The following is a 12,688-nucleotide window of genomic DNA, read 5'->3' on the forward strand; positions in this document are numbered from 1 at the left end:
CACAGGCTCCGGACGCGCAGCCTCAGCCGCCACGGCTCACGGTCCCAGCCTCTCTGCGGCATGTGGGATCTTCCCGGACCAGGGCTCGAACCCGTGTCCCCTGCATTGGCAGGCAGATTCTTAACCACTGTGCCACAAGGGAAGCCCTCTTAATTTATTTTTAAAACTTTATGATAACATTAGAGCAGAGAGAGCAGAGTAAAGTAATGATTTGGATTATGAACTGTTTTAGTACCTCAAAAGTACTAAAGAGTGATGTTGCCCTTTTAAAAATTCCTATGATGGTGACTGTGAAAGAGAATATAAAATACCTTCAAGTCAAAATATTAGGCTTTTGAGTAGAAAAAAAGTAACAAATAAATAAGTATACATTTAATATTATCAAAAGAGAACCAAGTTAAAAAAAAAATAGTTCTATTCTAAAGCAACACTTTTTGAAAGATCACCAGCGTAGGCTGGCTCGAAGCAGCATTTTTCAGAGTTAACTTCATGGAAGACTAATCCCTATAAAAATATTGAAAGATAATGAGTTTCCACAGTCAAACAAGTTTGAGAAATGCCGGACTTAACACTAAACCAGTTTCTTCACTGGTTACAAGCAGTACAACATAGTGCCCGGAGGCCGCTGGAGTCAGACTATCTGGGTTTCAATCCCTGCTCTTCCACCTCCTGGCCTAGCCATGAGATTTGGAACATGTTATTTCACTACTCTGGGTCTCAGGTTTCCCACCTGTTAAAAAAAAAAAAAAAAAAAGGAGACAATTGCAAAGACAGATTTGTTGTAAAAATTAGAAAGATTAATACATCTGGGGTTGAGATATGGGGTATATGTATATGTATAGCTGATTCACTTTGTTATAAAGCAGAAACTAACACACCTTTGTAAAGCAATTATACTCCAATAAAGATGTTTTAAAAAAAAAATCTGGGGTTCTTAGAACAGAGCCTTAAAATAATAAGTGCTTGATAAATGTTAAATTATTAGTAGTAACATCATTTCCCTGAGCCTTTATTAACCTGATAAAAGTTGATGCTCATCATGAATCTCCAAGGAGTCAAGGGATATACCTAGTATGCAGTTTCCCAAACTTATATGATAGAACCCACTTTTCCACAGACCATCCCTCAAGACTGATTAATGTCTTTTAAAATCAAAACAAAACAAACAAAAAACACTATGAGAAACAATAAAGAATTCCATCACTAAAATTAAATCTGTTTAAAAAAAATACAAGTTTAGTACTTCCAGTTGGTGAACACATCGAGGTGCAGGAAGGGTGGCATGTGGAAGAAGGCATGGGAAGCTCCACACCCCTTTCCCCATACCTTGCCCTACACATCTCTTCCACTTGGCTATTCCTGAGTTGTATCCTTAATAAGCCAGTAATATCTCCTTACAGATTCCAGCACATGGGTTCAGTGCCTGGAACCTATACATGTAGTAGAATAGAGCATTGTTTTATATTCCATTCTCATAGCCCTCAGTGGCTTCAAGTGATCACATCTCATCACAGTAGTTATTCAATTATCCAAGATACTATGTGGAACCTATTCATCATCACCCAGCCTGCAATCATTTGAATAAGGACATGAATAGTTTCTGTTATCAAGATACATCTATTTAAGTCTCATGTCTGTTGTATAGAAGTCAATATTCAAATGATGGCGTGTTTTCCGTTTGGTATTTATTGTGCCCATTTGGCAAATTTACAGTCATTGTCAGAGCACTGATCATGCTACCCTTCCATTTAGAATTTTTTCTAAGCAGTATGTGTCAGGATCTTCAGAAATGCTTACAACCTTTGATCAAACAAATCAATCTCCAAGAATCTATACTATGGAAATAAATAAGAATACAAGATAAAACCTTAAATACACATATTGCCTCATTGTTTAATATTGTGGAAAATTAGAAATACTAAAGAAGTCTAGGGAATTCCCTGGTGGTCCAGTGGTTAGGACTCAGAGCTCTCACTGCTGAGGGCCCAGGTTCCATCTCTGGTCCAGAAACTAAGATCCTGCAAGCTGAGTGGTGCAGCCATAAATAAATAAATAAGTCTAATTTTAGTGGAAGGATTAAACAAAGAGTGGTACATTACTTGCATTACACAGTCATTACAAATTATATTTGAAAGATTATGAATAATGCTATGTGAAAAAGCAAGTTACTAGTTTATTTTTGTAGTATAAGCATAATTTTCTAAAACAAGCCAACAAAACACCAAGTAATCAAAATTTAAGACAAAAACTAAATCTAAAAATACGCCAAGGGCTTCCCTAGTGGCGCAATGGTTAAGAATCCGCCTGCCAATACAGGAGACACGGGTTCAAGCCCTAGTCCAGGAAGATCCCACATGCCGCGGAGCAACTAAGCCCGTGCGCCACAACTACTGAGCCTGCGCTCTAGAGCCTGCGAGCCACAAATACTGAGCCCTCGTGCCACAACTACTGAAGCCCGTGAGCCTAGAGCCCGTGCTCTGCAACAAGAGAAGCCACCGCAATGAGAAGCCCGTGCACTGCAATGATGAGTAGTCCCCGCTCGCCACAACTAGAGAAAGCCCGAAGGCAACAATGAAGACCCAATGCAGCCAAAAATAAATTAACTTAAAAAATAATAATAAATAAAAAAATAAAAATACACCCAGTGACATGGCAACAGCAGGCAGAGAGGATGTGCACACCCTCATTCCTTCCTTTCTCAACTCCATCTTCACGTTAGCGGCAGTGGTAAAGCGGTTCAGTTGCCAACATGCAGCTGTTTGTCTGCGCGCAGGAGCTACACACTCTCCAGGTGACTGGCCAGGTGACAGTCGCCCAGATCAAGGCTCATGTAGCCTCGTTGGAGGGCCTCACTCCAGAAGATCAGGTCCTGCTCCTGCAGGATGAGGCTACCCTGGGCCAGTGTGGGGTGGAGGCTGTGAGCACTCCGAGCACTCTGGAAGTAGCCAGCCGCATGTTTGGAGGTAAAGTCCATGGTTCCCTGACCCGTGCCAGGAAAGTAAGAGGTCAGATTCCCAAGGTGGCCAAACAAGAGAAAAAGAAAATGGGCCGGGCCAAGAAGCGTATGCAGTACAACCAGTGCTTTGTCAATGTTGTGCCCACTTTCAGCAAGAAGATGCCAACTGTTAAGTCCTTTGTAATCTTGGCTTTCTCTAATAAAGCCACTTAGCCCAATCCAAAAAAAACCAAGAAACAAAAAATAAATTAATAAATAAACAAACACCCAAATGTCAACTATGGTTGATTTGAGCCATAGGTGACCCTTCTTCCTACTTCTCTACGTTTTCCAAGTTTTTTTACGGAGTATGTCAATTTTGCTTAACACTTACTTGATACCACTTGCCTTTGAGCTAAAGTTCTACTAGACGACAAAACAAAGCAAACTGGCCTAGTGGTCAAAGACGGGAAAAGTATGAAATGTGATTTCTTTCAAAGGTTATTTATCATTTTGTGAGAGGCAGAAATGGTTAAACATACAACGAAGTCATATTACCTGCTAGCAAAATTGTTCTTACTTTGTACAATGAAATCACACACATCAGTATTTCTTAGTGTTGTGCCAAAACACGATGCATCATGATTCTAAGTATTTTGTGACTTGAGGAAGTCTGAAAGCATATTTAAAATATGCCAAATATTAATGTAGTGTAACCTTTGGTTTTAAGGCATATTGGGAGAGGTAAAAGTCTCAGAATATTATTTCGTAACTTTATCAATTGATACATTTTCTAAATGTCCAAAAGTAGACATTTAGGGAATTCCCTGGTGGTCCATCCGTTAGGACTTGGCATTTTCACTGCTGTGGCCTAGGTTCAACCCCTGGTGCAGGAACTAAGATCCTGAAAGCTGCACGGTCTGGCCAAAAAAACCCCACACATTTAACATGTAGTATTTCAGGTTATACTTTATAACAAATATGGCTAAACTATTGCTGCAATATTACTAAATTTACATGCCTTTAAAGAGATCAAGAATTATTTATATTGTCATTCCCTCCTTGTGTGACTCAGAAAGTTTTACACTCCCTCTTAACCTGGCGTCTGCTGTGCAAAGGCCTGAAGACCTAATGATTTCTCAAGACCCAATATGGGCTCAGGGTTACCTCTACCCATATGCCCACCCCTTAGAGACAAGTTTGTCAAGGCCAAAAAATCAAGTGAGCACCAATCGCTTCCACCCCTGCCTTCCTCCTTTCCCAGGGCTAAGCCTTGCCAAAAAGAAAACAGCCCCATGCTAGGGTTCTTTATGACATGCTGAGCAAAGGCCACAGACGGCTAAACACTGCCAAGTAGACCTGAAAACAATCTAGACCTGAACTCATCTAGCTTTGTGCATAACCCAGAACCTCCGTCTGTCAGCATCAACGCATTTTACCCACAAAATTAATAAAAATTTTGAGATTAGCTGAAATCACCATATTCTTACAATCAACCAAAATGTAAGCCCCTACGATTAATCCCTCTTTCCTGCTGCACTCTGATCTCATTTCTGCTCTGTACTGTCTCTCTCTTCGACCATCACACACCCTCCAATAGCTATACTTCCTGATAACCCTTTACACTGTTCCACTGCAAACAAATTCCCTAAACCCCAACCAATTTAAATTGGTTGCCAGCAGTCTTGCTCTCTAAACTAATCTGGGTGTGAGCTATTCTCTCCCACTCAGCAAACGTGAAGCATGGAAGTCATGCCTTGTTCACCATCACAGTTCTTTACTCTCAGATAAAGGTACGTCTTTTGAGGTTTAAGTCATCTGCTGCTACCTCTCTCTCCTTGTCATCCACTGGTCTCTTGGTCACTCTCCCACATTCACTAAAGGCTTTGGAACCTGGTTCAAAATCTTTCCACCCCTTGCTCTGCCACCATTCTGAGCAACTCACTTCCTGTGTAGCTGACTCCTGTAAAATTCTAGCTCTATAGTTCCCTTATCTCAACTCCAGGAACCTTCCCTTTCTCTCCACTTCAGAAACCCATTCCATAGCCAGATGTTGCATTCAGTCATAACCAGCAACTGCTCCTACTTAATCTTAAAATTCAACATCCAGTCTTGACCACTTCATATCCCAGCAGCTACTTTCTGGTTTCATTTGTTCGCTACTGAGCCTAGACTCAATGGCCCAGAACTTGAAATGCTCTAACTACCGTCATTTCTTGCATCCTCTGTCTGCCACACTGGCCTGTAAAACTCAAACCAAAATCAATCCAGTTGTTCAACTTGTCTGCTCAGCCCCTCAGGCTGGTGAGGCCTGAGAGAGGGGGGAAAAAAATCATCACACAACTATATATACCAGAGCCATGAAAAATTATTACAATTCCTTTAAGTAATCCCATTCAGTTAGCCCTCTCATTTCTCTCAATGAAATTCTCCCTTTCTCCTCAAACTCTTCCCTAAAATCACCATCACCATCCTCTATAATCTCAGCTGATGAGGTGATCCCCCCACTTCACTGAAAAATTCATCAAGTGTGTTGATACCCCAAATTCCTCACCTACCACCCAAACACTTTTCTCCATCTGCACCATCCTTTCTTTATTCCTACTTCAATGGAAACGATATTCCTATTCCTACTGAAACCTAGTATCCTCACTCTGTTCCCTCTACTCTTAAGGACAATGTTCAATCAATCTCACATACCTCCTTCTTCCTGTATCATCAACTTCTCCGTTCCTTCTAACTTTTTCTGTTTAGCACATAAACATGCTGAACTTTCTCTCATCTTGATAGAATATGCCCTCTACCTATGATCCTGTATCTCTACAAGCTTTTTGAAAAGAATGCCTGCACTTACTGCTTCCACTCTCTCACAACTATTCACTCTAGTTCTCAGCAACCTGGCATTTATCTCTACCGTGGAGATTCCACTGAAACTGTTCTATAGAAGATGATCAATCAGCTACTTGCTGCTCTGTCGTTACAGTAGCTGACCTGTTTTCTACATTTGACACTGCTGACCACTCTTTTCTTGAAACTTCTCAGTCTTCATTTAATGACATTTACTGAAAACCTACTTTATGGTAAGAACTGTGGATAAAATGATGAACATGATGGTCTTAGTCCTCAAGAAACTTAAAATCGAGTTGGGGAAGCTTTTATGGTAATTCATACTCATATTTCAACCTCTCAGATCCTTCCTTCCTTTCTCTACTCAGCCCTTAGATTCTGACACTCCTCCAGGGCTCCTCTCTTTGCTCTTCTAACGTCCACCCCAGGATGACTGTATTTACATTACCTACTCACTGATGATGACAAAATTTACATCTCCAGCTGAGAATTCTATCCGGAGTTCTGGACGCTTTTACTCTATGAAAAGATACTGGTACTTGGATACTTCACTATCTTGATAATATCCTTTGATACACAAAAGGTTTCAATTTTGACGAAGTCCAACGTATCTATTTTTTCTTTGGCTATTTGTGCTTTTGGTGTCCTATTTAAGGAACTGCTGCCTAGTCTAAGATCATAAATATTTATACCTACATTTTTTCTAAGACTTTTACAGCTTCAACTCTTACAAGTTAGCTCCTTAATCCACTGAAACCATAATTCTTGAAAGATAAGGATTTCAATGGCAGTATCTGAAGGCTTAAGAGTAAAAAGAGCTTTTTAAATTCTAAAACCATGGCTTTAAATATCACACCCCAAGGCAAGAAAACTCTGCTGGCAGAGTTTATACTGTAAACTACAGCACAGAGGAAGTAGCAGGTGGTGACGTAAATGCAATTCTTCCCCAGCAATTTAGAGGACATAAAAACCTGGGAGAGGAGTGCAGAAAGAAAGAGGAATTAGAAATAGTTTAGATACAAGTTCAAAATTCTTACCTTCTGTCTCATCTGGGGCTAAGTCTCAGGGTGAGGAAGGGTGAGAAAGATCTCCAGTATGTTTGTGGGGAAGGGCCAAGAATACAAGATAATCATGTTTCCCCTTCCCAAGTTATGGTCCAGGGAACCGCAAGCCTTTTAGCAAAAGCTTGCAACTAACACTACCTCAATGTAGTAGGGGAGCAATACCAATGACATGCCCAGACCACACTCCTGAAAAGCTACCTCAGAGTCCCAAGCATGCCAGCAAAACGTGGAAACCATTAAGGAGTTTGCCTTGGGTCAGTGGGCCCAAAAGAGCCTGGGTTTAAGGAGGACCCAGCACACACAGACCCGCTGACCAGAAGCCATGGAAGCATCAGGGACATCAGCCTCAGATGCAGCAGAGCAGACAGGGCCACTCAAGATTAAGCCAGTACAAGGTACAACCTGGTAGTGGCCAAGGGCAGAGGATGGCACAAAGATGAGAGGCCACTTCCTCAATGCCATTAAATATTATAAGGCTTCTCTATGAATACCTTCCACCCCAGAAAAAAAAAAGGGGGGGGGATGTGAAAAAAACTGAACATTTATCCAAAGGACTGATTATTTACCCAAGGGTCTGAGTAAACCTGGAATTAACTAACAAATTAGACCAGAAGGTACTGACTTTATCCTAAATTGGCAAGATTGTTTTCTATTACCCAGTAGAAATAAGAAGCTCCAGAGTTAAGGAAGCTTTAGTTATAGAGAAATAATGAAAGTTACATGTTTGCACATTCAAATTTGTAGTTTACAAAATTTATGCCCGTTACACTTACAATTGGGTTTCTCACTGAACAAAAAGTGAAAAGGTAAAGCCCTTGCCGACATAATCTACCTCTCCAAAATCACACTGGTTTCTGTCCATTCCTAAAATATGTCGAGGTCTTTCCTCTCTCATGGCTTCTCCACATGCTGTTTCCTTCACTTGTACCCACAGCTCTTTATATAGGTTGCTCCAACTCAGCCTTTAGTTTCAATGTAAATGTTTCTTCCTTGAAAAGGGCTCTCTGGCCACCCTATCTAAAGCAGCACAGCACCCTGTTACTTCCTCTCTAGCACTCCTTGCAATCTAACTTCCCAAGCTCTGTCCTTGTCTATCTTGTTCACTGCAGGCTCTGGTCAATAAGAGGTGCTCAATAAACAGTTCTATATGAATGAATGAATAATTAAGTAAAATGTGAGAGAAAATAAACCTTAAAATCTTCTAATAAATCTGAGTATTAAGGAGTAAAAAAATTTAAAGTAGACACCCACACATTTTAATTTGGATATGAAAGTCAAATAAAAGACCATAAATAAGTTCCTATTTCCATTTTAAGAACAATGCAATTACAGAGTTTTACAAAGACAGTTATGTAAATTCATAGGGTGCCTTCTCCAGGCTAAAGCCATTTAAAACAGAAACACAAAACAGAAACAAATCCAGCAAAGAATCAAGACAAGTTTCTTTTAAATTAAAATAAATAGGGACTTCCCTGGTGGTCCAGTGGTTAAGACTATGCCTTCCTATGCAGGGGGTATGGGTTCATCCCCTGGTCGGGGAGCTAAGATCCCACATTCCTCATGGCCAAAAAACCAAAACATAAAACAGAAGCAATATTGTTACAAGTTCAATAGACTTTAAAAATGGTCCACATAAAAAAAAAAAATCTTTAAAAAAAAATTAAAATAAATAAAGTCCATAGGAATAAAAGTTAGCCTACAAAAACTGTGAAGAACAATAGAGGCTGTTTGAATATAATGGAAGGTGCTTCATACTTTTATGGTTCAATAATGTAAGATATCAATTCTTCCCATATGAATCTATAACTGTAATGCAACTTTAAGTAGAATACAAAAGGATCTGGTGTGTGTACGTGTGTGTTTACAATGATCAATATTAGACATACTTAAATATGTAAATAACAACATAAGTTCCAGCTCTCCAAAGTGATGAGCAAGAGTCAAGCCAACTCATCCTATGAAAACAACTAAAAACACTAGGTGAAATATAAAAAACAAATCCTTAAAAGTCACTAAGCCATAACAAGATAGTAAGGAATTACCTAGTTAAAACTGTAAGAGAAAACCAGGAACCTAGAGTAAGTTAGCAATGGAGCTGCTTTTGATCTGAGGGCATTTGATCATGAGGGAAAATATAAATTTTTGTTTGATGATGTCATAGTGTATGAGGAACACAATTCAAAGCACAGGACCCACATAAAATGATGAGTCTAGTAAGAGAGTATCCCCACAATAATCTGTAACCCTAAAGGGCAACACCCTCACACTAACAGTCATCTGAAAGTAAACCAGTCCCTTAAGTCCTATAACCAAGGTCTGCAACTGTGTCATGGTCCCGGGAATTACAAACCTTGGATTAAGGTGGCACTTTGCCTGACCCCAGGCACCTATAGAATAAAACATAAAAAAAAAAAAGTTGCATAAAAAGAATAGGTAAGATACATAGAAGATAAAGTGAGAGATGACAGAACCGAGTAGAGACAGTATTTGAAGAGGTGACAGTTGAAAATGTCATAGAACTATGAAAGATCCCCATCTCTAGAATCAAAAATCACAAAGAACGAACATACAACAGAGGATATCAGTAAAGCCAATGAAATGGTCCTCTGAAGAGACACACCATCTGGTGAGCTGTCCCACCTGATCTCTTCCCATTTCTTCTCCTGCTTCTCCCCCTCCCCCCCAACACATATACTCACACTCCAGCCACAGTGAACTATGACAGTGCTACCTAATTCATACCATTTTGACAAGGATTTTCTTTTGTTTAAAAAAAGAAAACAGGGCTTTCCTGGTGGCGCAGTGGTTGAGAATCTGCCTGCCAATGCAGGGAACACGGGTTCGAGCCCCGGTCCGGGAAGATCCCAAATGCCGCGGAGCAACTAGGCCCGTGAGCCACAGCTACTGAGCCTGCGCGTCTGGAGCCTGTGCTCCGCAACGGGAGAGGCCGCGATAGTGAGAGGTCCGCGCACCGCGATGAAGAGTGGTCCCCGCTCACCGCAACTAGAGAAAGCCCTCGCACAGAAACGAAGACCCAACACAGCCAAAAATAAATAAATAAATAAATTTTAAAAATTACTCCTCTTTAAAAAAAAAACAAAAACACTTGGACCACATTTAGAAGGGGGGACAAGGATATTATAAAGATACACATAGATGAGAAATGAAATTAAAACTGAAAGTCATCTTTCTGACCAAGTCACATCATAGGTTTCTGGACCAGCATTTAGACTGGACATGGCTGGCCAAAAGGCACCTGCTGCCCAAAGGCACCTTCTTGAAAGGCAATCAATCATCTGTAGCCTGAGGAACAAGGGATTAAGGTCACATGACCACCTGAAAGCATGTCCTGCTATGAGGACATAGCAGTGATCTTGATTAAGATCCATAGTACAGCTACAGGTAATTTGGCAAAAAGCATGTCGGTCAACATGATAATTTGGCTGAAATGACAATCAAAAATAAATATACCTGTACCGACATTAATTTCTTAGTTTTGATAAATGCATCGTGGCTATATAAGATGTTGATAGTAGGGAAAGATGGTCGAAGGGAACTCTGTAGTATCTTTACAACTCTTCTGTAAATCTAAAATTATTTTTAAAGAAAAATTATTCCAAGAAAAATTATTATAAATAAAAAATCAATTTTCAAAAGTGGAAAAATCAAAAATACCTAGTCACTGTTTTTGGTTCTGTTTTTCCAATTACAGTTCTCCCCCACTATGCGAAAGTAGAGCATTCCTCTGAAACCTTTCATAAGCTGAAATGGCGTAAAGTGAAGAAGCAATTACCTTAGGAGACATCTAGCTAATGGATGCACAAAATAAACTGAGATAAAGCATAGATGCACACAGGAACAGTTCAAAGCTATGGCTGTTTGACGCTGACATGCTGAGTGTGGTTCCTGAGAAGGAGCTTGGTGGTGCACCATCTCTATAACAGCTTGGCTCCCTTCAAGACAAACGCCGAGCGCTATTTTTGCTTTTCACCTTTTTTCATAAAGTGAAAGTCCTCTTCAGATTTCTTTTAGGTACTGAAAACCGGTACTAATGTAGGTCTTTCATAAAAGCGAAGTGGAGTAAGGTGAACTTTCCAAAAGTGGGGGATACCTGTATTCTACCTTAATTACATCATGGAGTGCTTTTATGATCCTAGATATATATTTTTAAGCATTATTCTTTCATATTTCAAATTTTTCAGGTGTTATCCTACTTTTTAAAATTCTAATTTTTTTTTTTTTTTTTTTGTCTGCACTGTGCAGCTTGCAGGATCTTAGTTCCCCAACCAGGGATTGAACCCGGGCTGCCTGCAATGGAAGTGCTGAGTCCTAACCACTGGACTGCCAGGGAATTTCCTGTAATTGATTTTTTGCCAGTTATTTCTGCTTTCACTGATAACTATAGAGAAAAATTAGAAAAACGTAACTGTTCCATATTGAGAACCAATATGAAAAAATTGTGATTTAGATTAGAAACAACATGAATCTATAGAAATAGGTTAGGAATAAAATCTAAGCAACCCTTGCTATCCCGTCTAGCCTGTTTCTGAGTTCAGACACCAAGAGCTGGGTCAGTGAAGAACACCTGTAGTTAAAAAGGTATCATGGACTTAGGGGTAGTCCTTCTGTTATTCTCATTTGTACACTTTTTCATTCTTCCCTAAGTAAGTGTTAAAATAAATGAAAACCATAAGAGGCAAGGAATTGGAACTTCTCAGGGCTTGGTTTTTTTAGTTTTTCCACTTAAATTTTTTCTAATTAATTTAAAGTCAATTGTGATTGCTTGCTGAATGTGGTTGGGTTCACTTTTCTGGTGTTTGTATTGTATTTTTTAAAAAGGCAGAAAAGAATATGAAATTACAGAAGGCAGTCAAAGTCTATAACTCATTAAAGTAGACATAAAAAATACCAGATAATTATTATTCAAAATAATTTCATTTTCTACCTGACCTAGAAAAAACACATGAAGAATAAATATTTGCTTTTATTTGACCCTTTCATCAGAAATACCCCATGTTCTTGAAGTCCAGATATTTGTTCTTTCTGTATTAACACCTTTTCACCAATACTTCATTCTTTTTTTCTTTTTTTTTTTAAACAGCTGACTGGAATTTTCAGTGTGTATGGCTGGCAGATATCAACTTCTAGAATCAAAGATGTAATCCCTTTGTGTTTCTTTGGTTTTAGATGGCCCTACAAGAATGCAATCATAAAGATTCTACAGTTGATGAAGACACTGTGGAGGACAAAACTATGTAAAGGGCACCTTTACATAGCTAACCCATATATCTTCAAAACAGTCTTATCTCAAGCTGTGTTTCTGACAGTATGTTACTGTAACAGAGACTATGATGAGGCTGTCATTTCCAACCTTAGGACAAAGATAAGAAGAACTTCTAATTTCAACATAAATGCTAGATTAGTCATCTTAATTTAAGCCATTTGCCTCTGTGTTACACCAATGACAATAAGTTACTGATGGCAGCTCCATCTGAAAATCTGTTGAAATCATTTGAGCACTTGATATTTCATTATAAATGCCAGATTTTTTTCCCAGAAGTTGAGGATGGGTTTCTGTTCTGTCCTCTTGTGTGGCAACAGAGCAAACACCACAGCATGGAGTTATTGCCTCACGAGCTGTCAATGGTAAAAAGCTGTTCAAAAAAAGGAGGCATAATCTTAAAACTATCATCATTATATAAGGTCTCAAAGGGAACTAGACTCTGCAAATTTCTCAGTGTAGAGAACATGAAACAGAATGACGATAGTTTCAAAGGGAACTAGAATCTGCTGATTTCTCAATGTAAAGAACATGAAACCATAAGCATCACAATTCCCAGTG

At 39.3% G+C, this 12,688-nt stretch overlaps 1 protein-coding gene across 14 annotated transcripts in view; it reads right to left on the minus strand.

Moving 5' to 3' along the window:
- The window catches only part of SHLD2 (shieldin complex subunit 2), a 112,163-nt gene that overhangs the window by 91,183 nt on the left and 8,292 nt on the right, over window positions 1-12,688 (minus strand). The window lies entirely within an intron of this gene.

Source organism: Aethalodelphis obliquidens, unplaced genomic scaffold (genome assembly GCF_003676395.1).
Source record: "Aethalodelphis obliquidens isolate GAN/ISIS:26980383/991018 unplaced genomic scaffold, ASM367639v1 scaffold37, whole genome shotgun sequence".
Classification (NCBI taxonomy): Eukaryota; Metazoa; Chordata; class Mammalia; order Artiodactyla; family Delphinidae; genus Aethalodelphis; species Aethalodelphis obliquidens.